Source organism: Heptranchias perlo, chromosome 17, assembly GCF_035084215.1.
Source record: "Heptranchias perlo isolate sHepPer1 chromosome 17, sHepPer1.hap1, whole genome shotgun sequence".
Classification (NCBI taxonomy): domain Eukaryota; kingdom Metazoa; phylum Chordata; class Chondrichthyes; order Hexanchiformes; family Hexanchidae; genus Heptranchias; species Heptranchias perlo.
In genome coordinates, this window is record NC_090341.1 from 36,393,847 (window position 1) to 36,416,901 (window position 23,055).

The window sequence follows — 23,055 nt, forward strand, 5'->3', positions numbered from 1 at the left end:
TGTTCAGTATCTTTATTACAATTCAAAAAAAATTCTTAGAATGGGTAAAGCATATAAGAAACCCTAAGGCCGTTGGTGCATTACTCCATTTTTGTCCAGACTGTAGTGACAAGTCGTCGGTATATTAGTCTACTATTAATGAACATAGGAAAGCCCACTGAAATGATCAAACATTGAATGAGTGATAAATATTCCAGTAAGATCCAATGAAATGAACATGATCAAGTATATCTTTTTATTTATTTATACAGTTGATATTAATAACAGGAAAAAGATGCATAACATGAGAGTAACACCACCATCAAACTCCTTACAAAGGTTTTGAATACTTAAGCATAATCATACTTTATCAATGTATATCAATTGTACCTTTGAAAACTCTACATTGCAAGTCTGGCGCTACAACATAATCAAATCACTTCTAAATTATCAAATATTCCATTAAGTAATTTGAAGTGGAATATATCTTTTAAACCAGTATTTAAATTCAGTGCTCAAATATTATTACTATGCTTTGTTAACTTCTTTAGTACCTTCATTAAATATCTGTAATCTTGAGAATTTACAAAGCAAGGCAGAAATAATACACATTAGATCAAGGCATGCACTAATGTATTCATATTATGTGGAGGGCATTGGTTTACTGTTTAACTATATTAAAGTTACAAGAGATTTGTGTTTCTAATTTACTTTCCTTTTGTTTTCTCATTTTCCATAAATATGCTACAAAAACTCAAAGTCCTAGTCCTTGTCTAAGGACAAAGGTCAAAGGTCAAAGGTTTGTCCCTCATGATGGAAAACAAAGACCACAGCACTCAGAACAGATCCCCATGCAATCGGAATTTACACAACTTTCCTCCAGATCCTCACAGTCCGTACAGCAAGGCAGACTGCAGTTTTCAACATCTTCACAACAGCAACTGTACGTATTGAATCCACTACATGATGCATCATCAGAGATGGATTTGCACAGGAACAGCATTTCACAAAACAGGCAGGCTAGCAGGCATTGGACACAGCGGTCTTCTTAACCATATACAGGAAGTAAAATGGGAAAAAAGATCTAACATTATAAAGACTATATTATATAATATAGACAGGCAAATTATGACACTTAGTTCTATAACTAGAGCTGCACTATAGATTTATTTTGGATATTTTCAGAAAATAGTGTCCTCATTTTGCAGTGATTTAATATAGGTATATAACCGCAATAGGGACCTGCCTTTACTCACTCAAAGAGACAGAGACTGTGTAATTATGTATCCATGATCATTAGCTTTACTGGAACTTTCCCTTCATATCCATTAAGGAACCTCAACGATAGCAAACTTCAGAAATTTCTAAAGCTAGCTCCAAACACTCACTGGTTTCCTGACAGGAGTCAAATATACCACAGTCAAACTCACACTTGCAGTTACAATCATAGTTGTTATGGCTCACATCAGAATTATATTTATGATAACGACAACCACATGTCCGGGTCCATAGATTTGCACATGTGTGAGGTAGCATGAGCAGAAAATCGTAAAACTGGCAGAACAGACAGGTCAGAATGAGGGACGCACATTCATCTGATAAGAAAGATGGGAATGATAAAGAGACAGGGTACAGTTAGTAGTTATGAAATAAGAATGGTAGAAACATCAAAGACTACCTAGAAGGTGTATTTGAACATGTAATAGAAGCAACTTAGGTAGCAACTCAAAGTGGCAATAAAATGTAAATAAAGTTTGAAGAAATATGAAGTAATATTAACCCCCTAAATATTTTGATTTTCTACTGAAAAATCCAACATTTTGCTAATTTGATCAGGATTGGATAGAATTTGGAAAAAGATTTCAAGTACAAATTCACAAATCACAAACTTAAGGAATATCCTACCAGCTGAGGCATTTTTCTGGCATTACCTAAAGCAGCATTAAGGCTAGTGCAAAGTTCGCACCAAAGGACAGTCTGTATTATCAATAACAGCTATTACTCATTTTGCACATTCACTTTCTACAGATATAATATGCAAGTCAGAAAGAATTCAGTTGTATTTCAGAGGGCATTCAGCAATGCAGTATAATTTGCACAACTGTTTACAACATTGTAGCAAGATTTTAATAATTGTGCAGATTGCAAATGGCCATAAACGGCAAGCTAACGCTTAAGGGAACACAAATTAGATCATACATTTTTTTTTGTTGCTCCGTCCCAACTGTTTCAATGATGTTTGGTTCAGTTCGAAGACTATTTTACTTTTTGACGTGATGTAGGGGCATAGAGCAAAACATCACTAGTCAGTGCTGCAGAATGACTGAACTCATTTTAAATCTGACTGAATGAGCTTTTCCCCTGATGGTTCAGTGAGTTTAGCCAATAAGTAGCTGAGCCATAAAGGCCACAGAGACCCCGAGTGGATTCCTGGTTTGTAGCACAGGTGCTACAACTGGCCTCCGCACCCTGGATTAGGAAGTGGAAGAGCGGTCACAGTTTTCGGGGGTGATTTTAAACCCCAAGAATGGATGGGTTGGGGGTGGGTGGGAGTTGAAACTAATTGTTTTTTGGGTCATGACCGCAACCCGGAGCAGAGGAGCGGCCCACAAAAAGGCGGGAGTTAGGAGCACAGGATCGGCTGAGGCGGCGGAGCAGAGGAGCGGCCCATAAAAAGGCGGGAGTTAGGAGCACAGGATCGGCTGAGGCGGCGGAGCAGAGGAGCGGCCCATAAAAAGGCGGGAGTCAGGAGCACAGGATCAGCTGAGGCGGCGGAGCAGAGGAGCGGCCCATAAAAAGGCGGGAGTTAGGAGCACAGGATCAGCTGAGGCGGCGGAGCAGAGGCGGGAGTCAGGAGCACAGGATCGGCTGAGGCGGCGGAGCAGAGGAGCGGCCCATAAAAAGGCGGGAGTCAGGAGCACAGGATCGGCTGAGGCGGCGGAGCAGAGGAGCGGCCCATAAAAAGGCGGGAGTCAGGAGCACAGGATCGGCTGAGGCGGCGGAGCAGAGGAGCGGCCCATAAAAAGGCGGGAGTTAGGAGCACAGGATCGGCTGAGGAGGCGGAGCAGAGGAGCGGCCCATAAAAAGGCGGGAGTTAGGAGCACAGGATCGGCTGAGGAGGCGGAGCAGAGGAGCGGCCCATAAAAAGGCGGGAGTTAGGAGCACAGGATCGGCTGAGGAGGCGGAGCAGAGGAGCGGCCCATAAAAAGGCGGGAGTTAGGAGCACAGGATCGGCTGAGGAGGCGGAGCAGAGGAGCGGCCGAGCGCGAGGGTTAGGGAGAGAGAGAAAAAAACCCCAAAGTGACGTCAGCAGAAGGGAAGGAGCTGATTGGTGAGTAGCTGATTGTTTAGGAGGATCGAGCTACTGCAGCTGCTGGAGGCACGAAGTCACAGCCAACAGGTAAGTGATTGGCTGGTGACTGGTAAGTAGTTTTTCTTTCCTTTTTTTTCTCTTGACATTGTAGTTGTTGTTAAGCTAACTTAAGGGTTAAGTCATGGCAGGAGATCCCAGAGCCGTGTCATGTTCCTCTTGTGGGATGTGGGAATTCAGGGATACTTCCTGTGTCCCTGGTTCCTTCACCTGCGGGAAGTGTGTCCAGCTGCAGCTACTGTTTGACCGCTTGACGGCTCTGGAGCTGCGGATGGACTCACTTTGGAGCATCCACGATGCTGAGGAAGTCGTGGACAGCACGTTCAGTGAGTTGGTCACACCACAGATAAAAATTACTGAGGGAGATAGTGAATGGGTGACCAACAGACAGAGGAAGAATAGGAAGGCAGTGCAGGGGTCCCCTGCGGTCATCTCCCTCCAAAACAGGTATACCGTTTTGGATACTGTTGTGGGAGATGGCTCACCAGGGGAAGGTGGCAGTGGCCAGGTTCATGGCACCATGGCTGGCTCTGCTGCACAGGAGGGCAGGAAAAAGAGTGGCAGAGCTATAGTGATAGGGGACTCGACTGTAAGGGGAATAGACAGGCGTTTATGCGGACGCAACCGAGACTCCAGGATGGTATGTTGCCTCCCTGGTGCAAGGGTCAGGGATGTCTCGGAGCGGCTGCAGGACATTCTGGAGGGGGAGGGTGAACAGCCAGTTGTCGTGGTACATATAGGTACCAACGATATAGGTAAAAAATGGGATGAGGTCCTACAAGCTGAATTTAGGGAGTTAGGAGTTAAACTAAAAAGTAGGACCTCAAAGGTAGTAATCTCAGGATTGCTACCAGTGCCACGGGCTAGTCAGAGTAGGAATGACAGGATAGCTAGGATGAATACGTGGCTTGAGAGATGGTGCAAGAGGGAGGGATTCAAATTCCTGGGCCATTGGAACCGGTTCTGGGGGAGGTGGGACCAGTACAAATCGGACGGTCTGCATCTGGGCAGGACTGGAACCAATGTCCTAGGGGGAGTGTTTGCTAGTGCTGTTGGGGAGGGTTTAAACGAATGTGGCAGGGCGATGGGAACCGATGCAGGAAGTCAGTGGGAAGTAAAGTGGTGACAGAAACAAAAGGCAGTAAGGGAGAGTGTACAGAACATGACCGGACAGATGGTCTGAGAAAGCAGGGCAAAGACCAAGGGAAGTCTAGATTAAACTGCATTTATTTCAATGCAAGAAGTCTGATGGGCAAGGCAGATGAACTCAGGGCATGGATGGGTACTTGGGACTGGGATGTTATAGCTATTACTGAAACATGGCTATGGGAGGGGCAGGACTGGCAGCTCAATGTTCCAGGGTGCAGATGCTATAGGAAAGATAGAGCAGGAGGTAAGAGAGGAGGGGGAGTTGCGTTCTTGATTAGGGAGAACATCATGGCAGTAGTGAGAGGGGATATATCTGAGGGTTCGCGCACTGAGTCCATATGGGTAGAACTGAAAAATAAGAAGGGAGAGATCACATTGATAGGATTGTACTACAGGTCCCCGAATAGTCAATGGGAAATTGAGGAGCAAATATGTAAGGAGATTACAGACAGCTGCAAGAAAAATAGGGTGGTAATAGTAGGGGACTTTAACTTTCCCAACATTGACTGGGACAGCCATAGCATTAGGGGCTTGGATGGGGAGAAATTTGTTGAGTGTATTCAGGAGGAATTTCTCATTCAGTATGTGGATGGCCCAACTAGAGAGGGGGCAAAACTTGACCTCCTCTTGGGAAATAAGGAAGGGCAGGTGACAGAAGTGTTAGTGAGGGATCACTTTGGGACCAGTGATCATAATTCCATTAGTTTTGAGATAGCTATGGAGAATGATAGGTCTGGCCCAGAAGTTAAAATTCTAAATTGGGGAATGGCCAATTTTGATGGTATTAGACAGGAACTTTCAGAAGTTGATTGGGAGAGTCTGTTGGCAGGCAAAGGGACGTCTGGTAAGTGGGAGGCTTTCAAAAGTGTGTTAACCAGGGTTCAGGGTAAGCACATTCCTTATAAAGTGAAGGGCAAGGCTGGTAGAAGTAGGGAACCTTGGATGACTCGGGAGATTGAGGCCCTAGTCAAAAAGAAGAAGGAGGCATATGACATGCATAGGCAGCTGGGATCAAGTGGATCCCTTGAAGAGTATAGAGATTGCCGGAGTAGAGTTAAGAGAGAAATCAGGAGGGCAAAAAGGGGATATGAGATTGCTTTGGCAGATAAGGCAAAGGTGAATCCAAAGAGCTTCTACAAATACATAAAGGGCAAAAGAGTAACTAGGGAGAGAGTAAGGCCTCTTAAGGATCAACAAGGTCATCTATGTGCGGAACCACAAGAGATGGGTGAGATCCTAAATGAATATTTCACATCGGTATTTACGGTTGAGAAAGGCATGGATGTTAGGGAACTTGGGGAAATAAATAGTGATGTCTTGAGGAGTGTACATATTACAGAGAGGGAGGTGCTGGAAGTCTTAACGCGCATCAAGGTAGATAAATCTCCAGGACCTGATGAAATGTATCCCAGGACGTTATGGGAGGTTAGGGAGGAAATTGCGGGTCCCCTAGCAGAGATATTTGAATCATCGACAGCTACAGGTGAGGTGCCTGAAGATTGGTGGGTAGCAAATGTTGTGCCTTTGTTTAAGAAGGGCGGCAGGGAAAAGCCTGGGAACTACAGACCAGTGAGCCTGACCTCTGTCGTGGGTAAGTTGTTAGAGGGTATTCTGAGAGACAGGATCTACAGGCATTTGGAGAGGCATGGACTGATTAGGAACAGTCAGCATGGTTTTGTGAGTGGAAAATCATGTCTCACGAATTTGACTGAGTTTTTTGAAGGGGTAACCAAGAAGATAGATGAGGGCTGTGCAGTAGACGTGGTCTACATGGACTTTAGCAAAGCCTTTGACAAGGTACCGCATGGTAGGTTGTTACATAAGGTTAAATCTCACGGGATCCAAGGTGAGGTAGCCAATTGGATACAAAATTGGATTGACGGCAGAAGACAGAGGGTGGTTGTAGAGGGTTGTTTTTCAAACTGGAGGCCTGTGACCAGCGGTGTGCCTCAGGGATCGGTGCTGGGTCCGCTGTTATTTGTTATTTATATTAATGATTTGGATGAGAATTTAGGAGGCATGGTTAGTAAGTTTGCAGATGACACCAAGATTGGTGGCATTGTGGACAGTGAAGAAGGTTATCTAGGATTGCAACGGGATCTTGATCAATTGGGCCAGTGGGCCGATGAATGGCAGATGGAGTTTAATTTAGATAAATGTGAGATGATGCATTTTGGTAGATCGAATCGGGCCAGGACCTACTCCGTTAATGGTAGGGCGTTGGGGAGAGTTATAGAACAAAGAGATCTAGGAGTACAGGTTCATAGCTCCTTGAAAGTGGAGTCACAGGTGGATAGGGTGGTGAAGAAGGCATTCAGCATGCTTGGTTTTATTGGTCAGAACATTGAATACAGGAGTTGGGATGTCTTGTTGAAGTTGTACAAGACATTAGTAAGGCCACACTTGGAATAATGTGTACAGTTCTGGTCACCCTATTATAGAAAGGATATTATTAAACTAGAAAGAGTGCAGAAAAGATTTACTAGGATGCTACCGGGACTTGATGGTTTGACTTATAGGGAGAGGTTGGATAGACTGAGACTTTTTTCCCTGGAGAGTAGGAGGTTAAGGGGTGATCTTATAGAAGTCTATAAAATAATGAGGGGCATAGATAAGGTCGATAGTCAAAATCTTTTCCCAAAGGTAGGGGAGTCTATAACGAGGGGGCATAGATTTAAGGTGAGAGGGGAGAGATACAAAAGGGTCCAGAGGGGCAATTTTTTCACTCAAAGGGTGGTGAGTGTCTGGAACGAGCTGCCAGAGGCAGTAGTAGAGGCGGGTACAATTTTGTCTTTTAAAAAGCATTTGGACAGTTACATGGGTAAGATGGGTATAGAGGGATATGGGCCAAGTGCAGGCAATTGGGACTAGCTTAGTGGTATAAACTGGGCGACATGGACATGTTGGGCCGAAGGGCCTGTTTCCATGTTGTAAACTTCTATGATTCTATTCTATAACCCGGCTTTATTTCCGGGTTTAATGTCGGCGCGGAAAAGTACAGGCTTCCCGCTGGGAATGCCAAGTCCAAAGATTTTGCGGTTGCAACTCAAAGAAACAACTATTTTCAACTCCCACCCACCCCCAACCCACCCGTTCTTGGGGTTTAAAATCACCCCCTTTATTCCTGATCACCATCCAGTAGCCCTTACTGGAAGGACGATTGTACGTCATGTGTGATCCATGCCAGGCTCAGGTTTGGTGCCTACCAGGTTTGAGTAGGTTGCCAATGCTCACTGCCAGAGCTCACACATGAATAACAGCCACTTGGATGAGTTGCTGAAGAATGACAAGGGCCCCTGGAACCATACCCCAGCAAGCAGTCAATGTCTTTGGGAGAAGGATAAGATCAAATGGGCTGAAGGGCCTTCTTCATCTGAATCCATCTAATGAGGCGTGATCTCATTTACCACTACAGTTTGAATTAATTTCTCTGCATAAACAAGGTGTGAACAGAGCATTTTACAGTATACAATGCATAAACTAAGTGTCATTTCCTAATCAGTAATTCAGTTGATGTCATATAAATTAGACAATTATGATTTTATTTCCAGTTTTTAAAGAGGTTTGGTATTAAATTTGGATATATATTGAACATTTTTGCATATTAAAAGGTCAGTATGTATATTTCAGTGTTCTGAAATGTTCAGTTTGAAGACACAGCAATGATGATACAGGAAGTATGTGTAATCCTTCAGAGCAATGTACAGTTGTTTTAAACACCCTCCTGTCTTACTCTCACAGTCTGCTACATCAGACAAAGTTAACAACTGATTGATCTGGAAGTCTTATTTGACCTTTTTTTAATATATATATAATATTGACTTCTTTCGATGACAGAACTAATATTAAAAATACCATTCTAAAACTGGATGTCCTTCTACAACCACTAGCCTATTGGTCTCATCACTGGTTTCGGGTTCAAGTCCCCAGGCTGTGACATGCTTGAATCTACTTGCCACAGTCCGCTGTTATTTTTGTCCCTTTGTCAAGGATCATTACACTTCAAAGAGGAGGGAAGCAATGAAACAGCCATCTTACTCTGCTGTAAATGAAAATTCTGTTGGGCAATCATAGCTGGTATCAGAGCCTGGAACACTCCATTGTTCTAACTGAACAACAATGCAAGGCAATGAAAAGCACCTTTGTGTGGGGAGTATGGAACTAAATGATCTTAACTTTAACTTTGTTTGGTAGGCCCCGAAGTTCCTGGATTGGGAAGAGGGCATAAGTCCGATTTCCATCCGGGGAGGTGGGCGGGGGGGGGGGGGGGGTGGTGAAGCTTGCCCGTTTAGACTAGACATTTAAATTTTAGTCAGAAGGGGATGAAGGTGAATCTTGTGCATGCCTTCCCATGTCAAGTGGCCGTGTTGGGTGGATTTCCAATGCTTTGCTAGGAAATTCCTCCCTTTATGACTTTGAAAGGCCTCATCGGAACTCATCCCAGTTAAGGCCTAGTTTGAGTCCCTTTGTGGCCTTCTGAAGGCTCTAAACTTTTACTAGAATAAAATATTCGATTCCAGAATAAAGTAACCTCTAGCATCAGACTAGCAATGGGAGCCGAAAATGTACAAGAAAAATGTTTTTCTTTGTCCCAGTGAAGGACTTCAGACAAACCTCTCTGCCTTAAAAGGGCAGATTACGTCAGGCCGGGGGCCATTAATGCACCTGAGCAGATGCCAGCAGCCTATCCCAGATATATAACTGAACTTGTCCCAGGGATTTGGGCTGAGGTCTCTGGCCTGGGGTTAGGGTCGTGCTCTGTTACACCTATACCAGTGCAGTGAGAACCCAGGAATTTTCAGGCCGTAATATTTTGTACATTGATAAGCTAAGATATCTCTACATGGACAGCTGTATAATAGCAAAGCTAAGACTTCTAGAACTTTCTGTTTAACTTGGATGTGATGTTCCAATTTCACACGGTCCTGATTTTAACATTTTAGTAATCAATAAACCTACCTTCAGTGTGTTTGTTATGAATTTGTGAGCTTGCTGATTGGCAACCAAATTTACTTTTCTTACTGTCCACGGAGCATAGTGATGGAGTTGAACCCATCCACGAACCGTCAGTTGGTTTTTCTTTAGAAGGTGACGGTGAGCAGCCTGAACATACTGTGGCATCTTTCATGTATTCTGGTACAGTACTAATAACTTTACATGTTCCATCTTCTGAAGGTTGGACATTTGATGAAGGGAAGGTATGACCTAGAACAATACAGCAAATTAGTATCTGCTGAAATATCACAAATCAAATGACAAACAAAACTAAACAGGAAGACATATGCATGACGTCTAATACAGAAAAGTGTCAGTTGTTACGATATTGCTTTTTAGGCTTAGTGTATTAAACTGCACACTGGAGGAGGGGGTACTGTTACATACTAAAGGTCATTCTCTATTTTACCGCAGAAAAACCAAATGGCTTGTAAAATCCCCACCTCTTTGCAACAAAATGATAACTGTTTAAGTGCATGTTATCAAATTATACAGTGCAAAGAAAATAGTACAATTAGAAATATTCCCCATAACAACTTAAGTAATTCAATAGGAATCAAATTTTCCACTTAAGTTATGAGATCACTATAAGTTTACAACATTTCGGCTGTAATCATTCAAAAATACACAGAACATACATTAAGGTAGATCATCATTTCCCTCTACATCCACATTCAAAAAAAAAGAAATTCACTTTGTACTTATATATAAAATCCCAGAAACATCTATAGTCACATAGAGGAGGTACGGCAGATAAAAAGAGCCACTATGACTGTCTTGGGGATTGTACAGTGAAATAGGATACATTCAACTCTTGCTTTGCCTGTGGTGTACACACTCCATGGGCTCGATGTTACCAGGGCTGCGGGTTCGCGGCGGGGGGGCTATTGGGCGCATGGGTAACGCGCCCGGTGAAATTAGTCAGCCACCCGCGCGATCGCAGCCCAATTGGATCCACTTACCTTGTCTTCCGGGTTCCCCACTGCTGATCTGCGCGTCGGGCGGGCTGCGCATGCGCAGTAAGATCTGTCAGCTGGAGGAGCTCTATTTAAAGGGGCAGTCCTCCACTGACAGATGCTGCAACAAATAGAAAAAATTACAGCATGGAGCAGCCCAGGGGGAAGGCTGCTCCCAGTTTAATGATGCCTCACTCCAGGTATCAATACATGGGGTGAGGAGGAGGGGGAGTTCAGAGATCTTCCCTCCGGCGGGCGGGAGGAAGCGGCCCGCCTCCGCCACCAGGAAGGCCTGGCTCGAAGTGGCAGAGGAGGTCACCTGCACCACCAACATATCACGCACCTGCATACAATGCAGGAGGCGCTCCAATGACCTCAGTAGGTCAGCCAAAGTGAGTACACTTACTCATTCCCCTACACTCCATCTGCCACATCACCGCCCCCACCCCACACCTCCTTCTGCACTGCCAACACTACTCTGTCACATCACCCCTCATACCCACTCAAACCTCATCCTCATCTTACCTGCACTTACTCACCTTGCCAGTACTCATCCCGCCACTACCACTCAACCCAATCCTCATACAATATCATGGCTCTATCTCATACTCACCCTCTCGTGCATCTCTTTCACGGTCAGCCTCACTCAACCTGCCACTACCTGTGCTGCAGCCACAGGGTATGCATCACATATGTGCAGTAGGCAGCGTAAGGCAAACGTGTCGTGAGCATGAAGGGGATGCACAAGGGTGTTTGAGGGTTTGTCATGGTTGTTACTTATATTGAATTTCTGACCAACTCACATTACATATTATATTGGCACTACTACTGCCACGTCTTTGCGAATCTTGTCTGGTTTGTGCAATAATGCCCTTTCCTGAGGATCACTATGAAGACCCACAACTGATGCCACCCATTGTGTCACTGCACAGTGGGTGTAGGTGTATTTGCAGGGCTCTTTTGTGCAGACGGCTGAGAGACGTCGGCGATGTCCCCGGTGGCGCCCTGGAAGGATGCGGAGGAGAAGTTGTTGAGGGCAGTGGTGACTTTGACAGCGACAGGTAAGAAGATGGTGCTCGGGCCAGCCGGGAGCAGCTTGGCATGAAGGAGGCTGCAGATATCCACGACTACATGTCGAGTGACTCTGAGCCTCCGTGTGCACTGCTGCTCAGAGAGGTCCAGGAAACTGAGCCTCGTTCTGTGGACTATGTGGCGAGGGTAGTACCCTCTGCGACGCATCTCTCTCTGCGGTAGCCCTCCCTCCTGCTGTACAGGTGGATGTGTCACAGCACTCTGTTGCGGAGCGCCACGTGTCAGAGGTGGACGGCGTGGATGGCGAGGCTGGTGATGCTGTTCGCCCTCCGAGGAGGTCATGACTGCAGCTATGGCGGCCCCCATCCGGAAGATGTACATCTGAGGAGGTCCACAAGGTAGGTACATGTCTCTGGACCCCGGGGTAAGTTTGCAAGTTGGTGACTTTGATTGTCAGGAGGAGGGTGGTAGAGGCCAAACTTTGTCCCAAGTGACAGAGTGGCCTCCTGCAATGAGTGAGGGTCTCCCCCCCCACACCTGTCAAATGGACCTTTGCAGCTGCCACAGGCTGACAGCTGCAACAGGTCCATTTGAACTGGGAGTGTTTCCCCCAGAATGGGAAACAGTCCCAGTTTGCTATAAAATCCCACCCCTCCTCACATAATCCCTTAATCAGGTCAGTTAATGACCTGAACAAGCAAGATAAATACTTTCAAGTGGCACCCCACTGGCTTTAATTGCCTGCGGGATTCCCACCAGCGGGGGCTGCGCGCTCACGCCGGCGTGTCAGTGGGGAACCCGGAAGTGGGCGGGTTGGAGCCGGGCTCCGGTCCCGCTCCGGGATTCTCCGATTTTCGGAGCCCCCCCGCCAGGAACGCACCCGATAATGACGATCCGGATTCTTTCCCCTCAGTCTGGTTCAGTAATAACTGAAGTCGAATACATTTTAAAGTCCAACACATCTTTAATAGCAGGGTTCTTAGTCTGCAGCATTGATTTGGACTCCTGATAGAGTCCCTCTATGCTGGCAGAGCAAGAACAAAAACATACAGAAATCCACACGTTTTTATACAAATCAATAGGGTTGGAACATACTTAACGAGGGTCAACACCAATCATAAGCCGGGCATAGGTTGCCATGCGAGGTTACATTATTTCCGGCCAATCATAAATCGTCCATGTGCTGATCATGCTGCTGTTAGACATCAAAGGGGATAACTTCCTCACTTTCCAACTTGGAATGTTCTTCCCTGTTCCTTCTGTTCCTTATCTCCCAACCTGGAATGTCTTTCAACTTTGGCTAAGCTCGTTACCTATATTGATCTGCCATAAACATGGAGACATTCAGACCAGTCCTTGACTCACATCAAAGACCTATCATTGATAAGACAATGCAGGCCTGCTGACTAAGCAAACATATGGCCCAGCAGGAGGGCCAGGCCACTTGTATCAATCTCAGTTACTAACTAATTAACCCTTTCTAACCATTTTGCATTCTGCTTCTTTGCCACGTAGGCATTTTAATATTTTACCGAAAACTGACCACGTAGGGATTCTCATTAGCGGGTGCTAAAATGATGCCCCATAAATCACAAAGTTGAAAAGCTACATTGTGAGCCATCCATCAAGGTCTTATCTGCTCTGCCACAAGCCTCAAAATCGCTCACCATTTTGGTCAGCAGCAGTGCACTGCCCATAACCCCAAAGTAAACAATGGGGCAGAAATCGCTCCCGAAATAACGGAGGAGCTCAACAGTGTTCTCCGTTGTTGGTGGCGAAATGAAGGAGCAAGTTCCTGCGTTTGCACATGCACAGTGAAATGCAGAAATCCAGAACTCACTCCTAGTACTTCGCCGGCGATATGATAGCTTTGAATTAAAGGGCCATCGCATGCTGCAATCAGAGAAATCATTGAAAAAGCGCAAACTAGCTTATCTTCCCAGCTGGAAAGTGACTAATTACGCCACCAAACAGAAACGCTTAAAAATACAGGTCTATACTAAGTTTTAACAGCACGGTAAGTCTTAATGACTGCGAAACAACTAAAAATTAACTTTTAAAAATGTGGAGTCTTGTATTACTCCTTATTTTAATGGTTTTTGGTCATCATAAAATTTTTTAAATTAAAACATTATTTTTTTTTACTTTTCCCTTCTATCTCTTTAATTTAATTCAATTATTTCTTTGGCTTTTTATTAATTTTTTTTATTTACAATGACATACAGAATACTAACTTTAAATGAATGAAGTCTGCTTGACTGCTTAAGCAATGCAGCCTGAATCTGTGGGTGTGACTTCTCTTTCTGTGGGTGTGTCTTCTCCTCATAGACTTTTCCAGCCATGCGGCAACTCACGCTGCTCAGAGGTTGGCCTGATAGCGCACAATGTTTTTAAAGTTCAAATTCAAGCAATTCGATACCACACAGCCCGCAGTAAGTATTTTCGTTAATTTAATTCGCAGGAGCTGCGGTGAGTGTTGCCTCGCCGCTCAGAGTGATTTCTGGCCCAATATATTTGTGAGATTACTTTTCTCTTGAGCGTAGCTATCCAGCAAATCATAAACAATTGACGCCAATTCCAATGACAGCCCATTCTTAAAAATCCCCAAATCTGATCAGCAAATTCAGGAATTTACAACATGAATATGGACAACATTTTCACCTCTTAGTTTCTTGTTCAATAACTTATGCAGAAAGGAAGCAAGACATACTATCAGAGCTTCAGAGCTTCTCCTCTTCATATTTCAGATGACCTCATCTAATCACTCAGACCTACTGACAACACTATTACTAAATTTTAACACTGGCCTGAGAAAGTTTTGCCACTGTCTGCTAATCTGGCAGATTATAAACTCCAGAAAGTATCTTGGAATGGATTAGGAAAGGCACCTGAATCCAATTAATTACCAAGCAATTCAATATCATCCTCCTTATAATTTTTCCACTTTATTAGAAGAATCTAATCATTACTGGCAAAGTGATAGGCTGGGCAACCTACTGTTAGGGAGGCAAAACAATTTTTTAAATCCAAAGTGACCCAAACTGTATCAGCTGGAAGAGGGGAAATGAACTGTTAGAACCCAATGCCTGTAAGGTTCTAGCAGCTGTACGAAGTGTTGCTGGTCGTTTGGGAGCGGGTTGTGCACCCATCCTCTCAGCTGCAGTGATGCTAGACAAATAAAGAGGTAAAAAAAATTGCAGAAAAGGGGGGACTTTATTCAAAAAAGCCCATAGCTAAATAAAATGGTGAAACCAGTGCTGCTCAATGAAGGAAGATCAGATCATTAAACACCAATATAGATCCAGCATGTACACAAATAAAACTAGGTGTTAAACAGATTGTAGAGATATTTCAGTATGTGTGGAACACCCCCATGGATACCATTAACTGACTTGGCAGAACACACTATACAAACTTTTTTCCAGTTTGTATGATTAGTCCTGTTAATGAGCTCCTTTTATGAACTAGTCAAGGTATTCACCATTGGAGGCAGGCCTTAGTTTAACAATTACTTCCTTTTAGTAGCCAGGCCAGATATAATATCTGGCCCGAAACTATGACAGGAGATCGCTCCTGAGGTCAGTGAAATCTGGGCTCGCCTCATTACCAGGATGCCAAGATCCATAGTTATAAGGAATCAGAAGAATGAATTTTGTTCCAGTCATTCATATTTTTTGCACCTCCCAAGGAATTAGAAGAATTGGTGGAAAGGCATACAGAAACCTATACATTCAGAAAGGAGATACTATCCTGTCTCCAGGCCAATACAACCTCTGTCCTTGAGCAGACACAGGGAAGTTGATGCTTTTCCTGAAAGGGGGGGAGGGAGAGCTGTTGGAGGGTCGCCAGAGTAAGTCTCTAGATGTGGGGTCTGTCCTGGAGTGGTTAGCCCGTTACAAATTCAGTTGTGTCGTAGATATATTCTTCAGTTCAGTAGCATCAGTTACTCCCATAAGCAGTCTGAGCGTCTTACATTTTATGGGAGTTGACTTACACTGCCCTATATCTATTTGCAATGTAAACTGGGGATACAATTGGATATTCATGTCTTTCGCATGTATACTTCAATCTCTCCAAAGGAAGAGCAAACACTTGGTGAGGTGAGGCTGATGTCAATTATTGAGCTGCTTTATTTCACAGCAAGTGAACATACAGAGTGACAGCTGTGATCCAATTCACTTAGTTCAACCCATAGAACATATCTTTGATGCAAAATAAAGTACATGCCACACTTCCCCACATCAGTGGATCATTTTACTTGACTTAAACAATATACTTTCCAACTGTTGCTCCAGCATTTCTGACCTTCTGGGCCTGCCTAAATCTTTTGCAGCGCTCTTTTTTAAAAAAAAACTTAATTGCTAGGAACATAGAGGTTAAATTGGTTAACCCCCGAATCTGGGTGCGGGCATCGGGGTGCACGATTAACCCGCGCACGGTGGTTCCGATGCTGGCAGCACATGAGATTCGTGCTGCCTCCTCATTTACCTGATTGCAGTGCAGCAGCTTCTCACTTCTCACCAGCAGGGGGGGCCCAGCTATTGCGTGAGTTGCTCGCACCTCTTAAAGGCAGGCTGCACCTCTTATGTGCAAAATATAAGATACGGAGTCCGCACAGAGTCTGAACGGAGATCAGACATCACACATGTAAAACACAGATGCAGGTCCCATCCCTATGTTTACAAACTGATGAGTTATGTTAAAACATTGAATAAAGGTTGCACACTACTAAATCCCACATCCTCCAATCTGCACATCAGACCTCACCAATCTGTAGATTTGAGTTTGTACCAGGCCTGTGAGAGAGCGTGCACCAAGGTTCTCTGCTGATGCACTAGAGGCCTTGGTGCAAGAGGTGGACAGAAGGAGGGGCATCCTATATCCGCAAGGGGGCAAGCGGCCCTCCTGACATATGCTCAAGAGGCAGTAGGGGACAAAGTCAATGCCAGTTGCATAGCACCACAAAAATAGATACAGTGCAGGAAGAAGTTCAATGCTTTAACATGAGTGGTTAAGGTGAGTGAGGTCAACTGTCAAGTGGCATCTCCTACCAACTGCACCACTAGCTGCATCCACTGCTCCACACACCACACCCCCCATCACCCACATAACAACAAACTCTTTCAAACAATACTCAACTCATCCAATCGGATGCTTCCTCTCACCCTCACACATTACCACTGTTGCAAGCAGCACACCCACAACTCACTGGTCACACACACTGCCAGCTATTCAACCATGACAGGCACATCACGCAAACACCCGGCAGGGCACTCACCGACACACATCCCACTTTCTTGCAGGAGAAGGTGGCGGATAACAGGAGGCAGCAAATGGCAGTGGCATTTAGCCCCTCAAGCCTGTTCCACCATTCAATGAGATCATGGTTGATCTGTGACCTAACTCCATGTACCCGCCTTAGCCCCATATCCCTTAATACCCTTGGTTAACAAAAATCTATCAATCTCAGATTTAAAGTTAACAATTGAGCTAGCATCAACTGCAATTTGCAGAAGAGCGTTCCAAACTTCTACCACCCTTTGTGTGTGGAAGTGTTTCCTAACTTCACTCCTGTAAGTCTTGGCTCTAAATGTTAGGCTATGTCCCCCAGTCATAGTATTCAAGTATAGGAGACCTCCAAAAACAGGTACAAATGCATCAGCAGCCAGAAGCGCTAATCCAGCAACTAACCTATAAACCCTGCATGGTCCCTTTAAATAGAGCTGGTGGGGGGGGGGTCCTTCAGGCCGTCTACGACATGTTCAGCCGATCATGGTTAAGACATTGCGTTGGCTGGAGCGTTGAGTGGAAAAATGGTATCTCTCCCTTTAAATCGGCGTTGCACACTGATCTAACGCATATTCTTTACATGCTGCCGGCGCTCGTGACCTACGCCTGCGCGAACTAGTCTAATCTGACACCATAAAATGCAGTATTTGGAGCAGAGAACCCAATCGGCTTCCTGGGGAAAACAAAGCAGCACTACTGCAGAGATGCTGGAGGTATACAGAGCATGGGAGCAGGAGACCATATAGAATCATAGAATCATAGAAGTTACAACATGGAAACAGGCCCTTTGGCCCAACATGTCCATGTCGCCCAGTTTATACCACTAAGCTAGTCCCAATTGCCTGCACTTGGCCCATATCCCTCGATACCCATCTTACCCATGTAACTGTCCAAATGCTTTTTAAAAGACAAAATTGTACCCGCCTCTACTACTGCCTCTGGCAGCTCGTTCCAGACACTCACCACCCTTTGAGTGAAAAAATTGCCCCTCTGGATCCTTTTGTATCTCTCCCCTCTCACCTTAAATCTGTGCCCCCTCGTTATAGACTCCCCTACCTTTGGGAAAAGATTTTGACTATCGACCTTATCTATGCCCCTCATTATTTTATAGACTTCTATAAGATCACCCCTTAACCTCCTACTCTCCAGGGAAAAAAGTCCCAGTCTGTCTAACCTCTCCCTGTAAGTCAAACCATCAAGTCCCGGTAGCATCCTAGTAAATCTTTTCTGCACTCTTTCTAGTTTAATAATATCCTTTCTATAATAGGGTGACCAGAACTGTACACAGTACTCCAAGTGTGGCCTCACCAATGCCCTGTACAACTTCAACAAGACATCCCAACTCCTGCATTCAATGTTCTGACCAATGAAACCAAGCATGCCGAATGCCTTCTTCACCACCCTATCCACCTGTGACTCCACTTTCAAGGAGCTATGAATCTGTACTCCTAGATCTCTTTGTTCTATAACTCTCCCCAACGCCCTACCATTAACGGAGTAGGTCCTGGCCCGATTCGATCTACCAAAATGCATCACCTCACATTTATCTAAATTAAACTCCATCTGCCATTCATCGGCCCACTGGCCCAATTGATCAAGATCCCGTTGCAATCCTAGATAACCTTCTTCACTGTCCACAATGCCACCAATCTTGGTGTCATCTGCAAACTTACTAACCATGCCTCCTAAATTCTCATCCAAATCATTAGTATAAATAACAAATAACAGCGGACCCAGCACCGATCCCTGAGGCACACCGCTGGACACAGGCATCCAGTTTGAAAAACAACCCTCCACAACCACCCTCTGTCTTCTGTCGTCAAGCCAATTTTGTATCCAATTGGCTACCTCACCTTGGATCCCATGAGATTTAACCTTATGTAACAACCTACCATGCGGTACCTTGTCAAATGCTTTGCTGAAGTCCATGTAGACCACGTCTACTGCACAGCCCTCATCTATCTTCTTGGTTACCCCTTCAAAAAACTCAATCAAATTCGTGAGACATGATTTTCCTCTCACAAAACCATGCTGACTGTTCCTAATTAGTCCCTGCCTCTCCAAATGCCTGTAGATCCTGTCCCTCAGAATACCCTCTAACAACTTACCCACTACAGATGTCAGGCTCACTGGTCTGTAGTTCCCAGGCTTTTCCCTGCCGCCCTTCTTAAACAAAGGCACAACATTTGCTACCCTCCAATCTTCAGGCACCTCACCTGTAGCGGTGGATGATTCAAATATCTCTGCTACGGGACCCGCAATTTCCTCCCTAACCTCCCATAACGTCCTGGGATACATTTCATCAGGACCCGGAGATTTATCTACCTTGATGCGCGTTAAGACTTCCAGCACCTCCCTCTCTGTAATATGTACACTCCTCAAGACATCACTATTTATTTCCCCAAGTTCCCTAACATCCATGCCTTTCTCAACCGTAAATACCGATGTGAAATATTCATTCAGGATCTCACCCATCTCTTGTGGTTCTGCACATAGATGACCTTGTTGATCCTTAAGAGGCCCTACTCTCTCCCTAGTTACCCTTTTGCCCTTTATGTATTTGTAGAAGCTCTTTGGATTCACCTTTGCCTGATCTGCCAAAGCAATCTCATATCCCCTTTTTGCCCTCCTGATTTCTCTCTTAACTCTACTCCGGCAATCTCTATACTCTTCAAGGGATCCACTTGATCCCAGCTGCCTATGCATGTCATATGCCTCCTTCTTCTTTTTGACTAGTGCCTCAATCTCCCGAGTCATCCAAGGTTCCCTACTTCTACCAGCCTTGCCCTTCACTTTATAAGGAATGTGCTTACCCTGAACCCTGGTTAACACACTTTTGAAAGCCTCCCACTTACCAGACGTCCCTTTGCCTGCCAACAGACTCTCCCAATCAACTTCTGAAAGTTCCTGTCTAATACCATCAAAATTGGCCTTTCCCCAATTTAGAATTTTAACTTTTGGGCCAGACCTATCCTTCTCCATAGCTATCTTAAAACTAATGGAATTATGATCACTTGTCCCAAAGTGATCATAATTCCATAGAATGATACAGCACAGATGGAGACCATTTGGCCCATCATGCCTGTGCTGGCTCTTTGAAAGAGCTATCCAATTAATCCCACTCCCCTGCTCTTTCCCCATAGCTCTGCAAATTTTTCCACTTCCGAGTATTTATCCAATTCCCATTTGAAAGTTATTATTGAATGCAGTGCATTCAGATCATAACAACTCGCCGTAAAAAAAAGTTTCCTCATGTCGCTTCTTTTGCCAATTATCTTAAATCTGTGTCCTTAGGTTACCGACCCTTCTGCCACTGGAAACAGTTTCTCCTTATTTACTCTATCAAACCCTTCATGAATTTGAACACCTCTATCAAATCTCCCCTTAAACTTCTCTGCTCTAAGGAGAACAACCCCAGATTCTCCAGTCTTTCCACATAACTGAAGTCTTTCATCCCTGGTACCATTCTAGTAAATGTCCTCTGCACCCTCTTTAAGGCCTTGACATTCTTCCTAAGGTGTGGTGCCCAGAATTGGACACAATACTCCAGCTGGGGCCTAACCAGTGCTTTATAAAGGTTTGGCATAACTTCCTTGATTTTGTACTCAATGCCTCTATTTATAAAGCCGAGGATCCCGTATGCCCTTTTTAACATCTTTCTCTACTTGTTCTGCCACCTTCAAAGAGTTGTGTATGTGCACCCCCAGGTCTCCCTATTTCTGCACCCCCTTTAAAATTGTACCATTTAGTTTATATTGCCTCTCCTCATTCTTCCTACCAAAATGTATCACTTCGCACTTCTCTGTGTTAAATTTCATCTGCCACGTGTCTGCCCATTTCACCAGTCTGTCTATGTCCTCCTGAAGTCTGTTACTATCCTCCTCATTGTTTACTACATTTAGGAGTTTTCTGCCATCTTCAAACTTTGAAATTATACCCTGCATACCCAAGTCCAGGTCATTAATATATATCAAAAAGAGCAGTGGTCCCAACACTGACTCCTGGGGGACACCACTGTATACTTCCCTCCAGTCTGAAAAACAACTGTGTAGTACCCCCCATGATTGAAATCAAGTCCCTATTCGTTGATGAATGTTAAATCTTGTCATTTCTCCAGAACCAATCAAGCTAGGCCTAACTCCTACACTGAGAAGCGTGCTGAATGAAGCAGAATAATATTTTTTAACCTAGATGCCATTTATGCAATCTTATTTTCATCTTAATACATAAAGGTCAGGCCAAAACCTATTTTTTTAAATGACATCAATCATATTCACTCAAGTGTGTGTTGAACTTATATGTGTGATTTCATATGCATACAGAATTAGCTATACAGAGACTAGCAGTCCATCTGTAATAGCTCATTAGCAAATGCATGAAGTGAATGCTTTACTTAATAAATTACAGGACTGTGGTAAATGTGAGGCAGTAAGTACCATTAGCTTCTAAAACTTCACTATTTTACGTCTGGACACAATTCCAAACATTACATTTAAAAAGCCATCTAATGTCATATTAAGAGTACATGTTTGTCTTTTATGTTAATATCCTATCTACGTGTGGTGAATGACATTAGTTAAGGTTTGTTGAGAAGTGTTGAAAGCAGGCATGCACAGAAAGGTCCACAAAATAAACTAAACGCTATTTAAGCATGGTCATGTCGGCCTTTTGTTGCTTCTTAATTTAAACATGTAAAGTATCATTTTATTATGTTTTCATCATTTAAAAATTGTGGTGACAAAATAGGTATGATTCATCATTAGCACATAAAGAATGAAAAATCAGTCGAAAGATTTCATTATCTGTCTTACCAACATAAATGACGCCTATAAGCTTCTGCAGGCAAGAATTTCATCTAATCATAAATGCTCATTTTAAGCAATGCAAAGAACAGATACAGTTATCACAAATGGTCTTAGATTATACCTTATATGCATAGCTGTGAACCCATGCATTATCAAATACAAGAGAAACAATCTGAGAATGCAGCCAATGTCATTTCAATGTATGTGAAGCTGTGACTCTCAATGTGTCAAGCTATTTATTTCATATGCCAAACAACTGCTAACCACATTGTACAATTCCTGGTCACAAACATGACAGAGAAGCCTTTGAACATTTGCTGATCAGTAATAGTTTATGATTATTTCCTATAAAAGAAATACATTTTTGCTCTTCTTACTAGGAATATGGTTTGCAGCAATTTCAATAAAACCAAAAGAATTATCTTTATCGACTGTTGCATTCTCACACATAGACCCAGAATTTTCTGGAGCAGGTCATCTCACAACATGCCCTGTTAGTTAGACTATTCCTGCAACATTCAGCTGAAAATTTTTTTGCCCACAAAGTTGCTGGAAGTGCAAGCTGATAACAGGGCAACGAGGCATCTGGGATCTAGGTGAACGGTGGGACCAACAGGGTATCTCCTTAACCAATGAGATTTAACGATTGAGAAATAGTCAGAGGAAGGACTAAGAAGGAGGGTGAATTTGAGTGGGTGAATCAGAGTCAAATCAGGTACAGAAAAAGAAATAAAGAGAAGGAAAGAAAGGCTGGATTAAGAGAGAGAGAAAAAAGAGACAGAAAGGAAAAGTAAGAATATTTTTGACATTTTAAAAATCTCCAACAATTCACTACCTGAAGGAATGAGACTCCACACTTCTAATTGTTCACTTTCTGGGCAAGAGCGGTTGATTGCCAGTCATTAACAATTATCACATCGTTAAAAGGGTACTTACGCTGTTAACTTTCGCTGTTGACTTAACTTTCTGTGGCAAGTTTAAAGGGCAATTAATGTGCAAATGCAGCATCTTCATGAAACTCATGGGGAGGTTAAGGGCGCGATGCCGTTATCGCGAAGTTAACAGCGGAGCACCGCAAATCAGCCAACAACTTGTGGCAATTCGCAATTCACGGGGTTTCTCTTCTTCTCCACAAGTTGCTGGCTGATTTGCACATTAATAACGGTGTGTGAACGACGCAAACACCATTATTTTTTCAGCAAATTCTGGTCCATTGTCTTGGCATACTGCTTTTCTGTTACTGGGTAAAGATGAATTAGTTTTTAAATGCTTAATAAATATTAAAAGCTCTCTTTCCACTTTCTTCTTCCTGTTTCTAACCCAGTTCTACGTCTCATCACTATACTTTTTTTTAAGTAAAACTAAACTCTGCCTTGTTGCCATTATGAACAGCTTTTGATATTTACCCATTTGAAAACTTACTTTTCGAACATTTTATTTACTACTAAAAATCTATGTTAATTTCACTAAATACCTAAGG

At 43.8% G+C, this 23,055-nt stretch overlaps 1 long non-coding RNA gene across 1 annotated transcript in view; it reads right to left on the reverse strand.

Moving 5' to 3' along the window:
• Positions 1–496: 496 nt before the first annotated feature.
• The window catches only part of LOC137334421 (uncharacterized), a 55,754-nt gene continuing 33,195 nt past the window's right edge, over positions 497–23,055 (reverse strand). The window contains exons 2-3 of the long non-coding RNA XR_010966143.1: positions 9,458–9,703; positions 497–1,026 (exon numbers count right to left, since the gene is read on the reverse strand). This is a non-coding gene — a long non-coding RNA (uncharacterized lncRNA). The remainder of the gene's footprint in view (positions 1,027–9,457; positions 9,704–23,055) is intronic.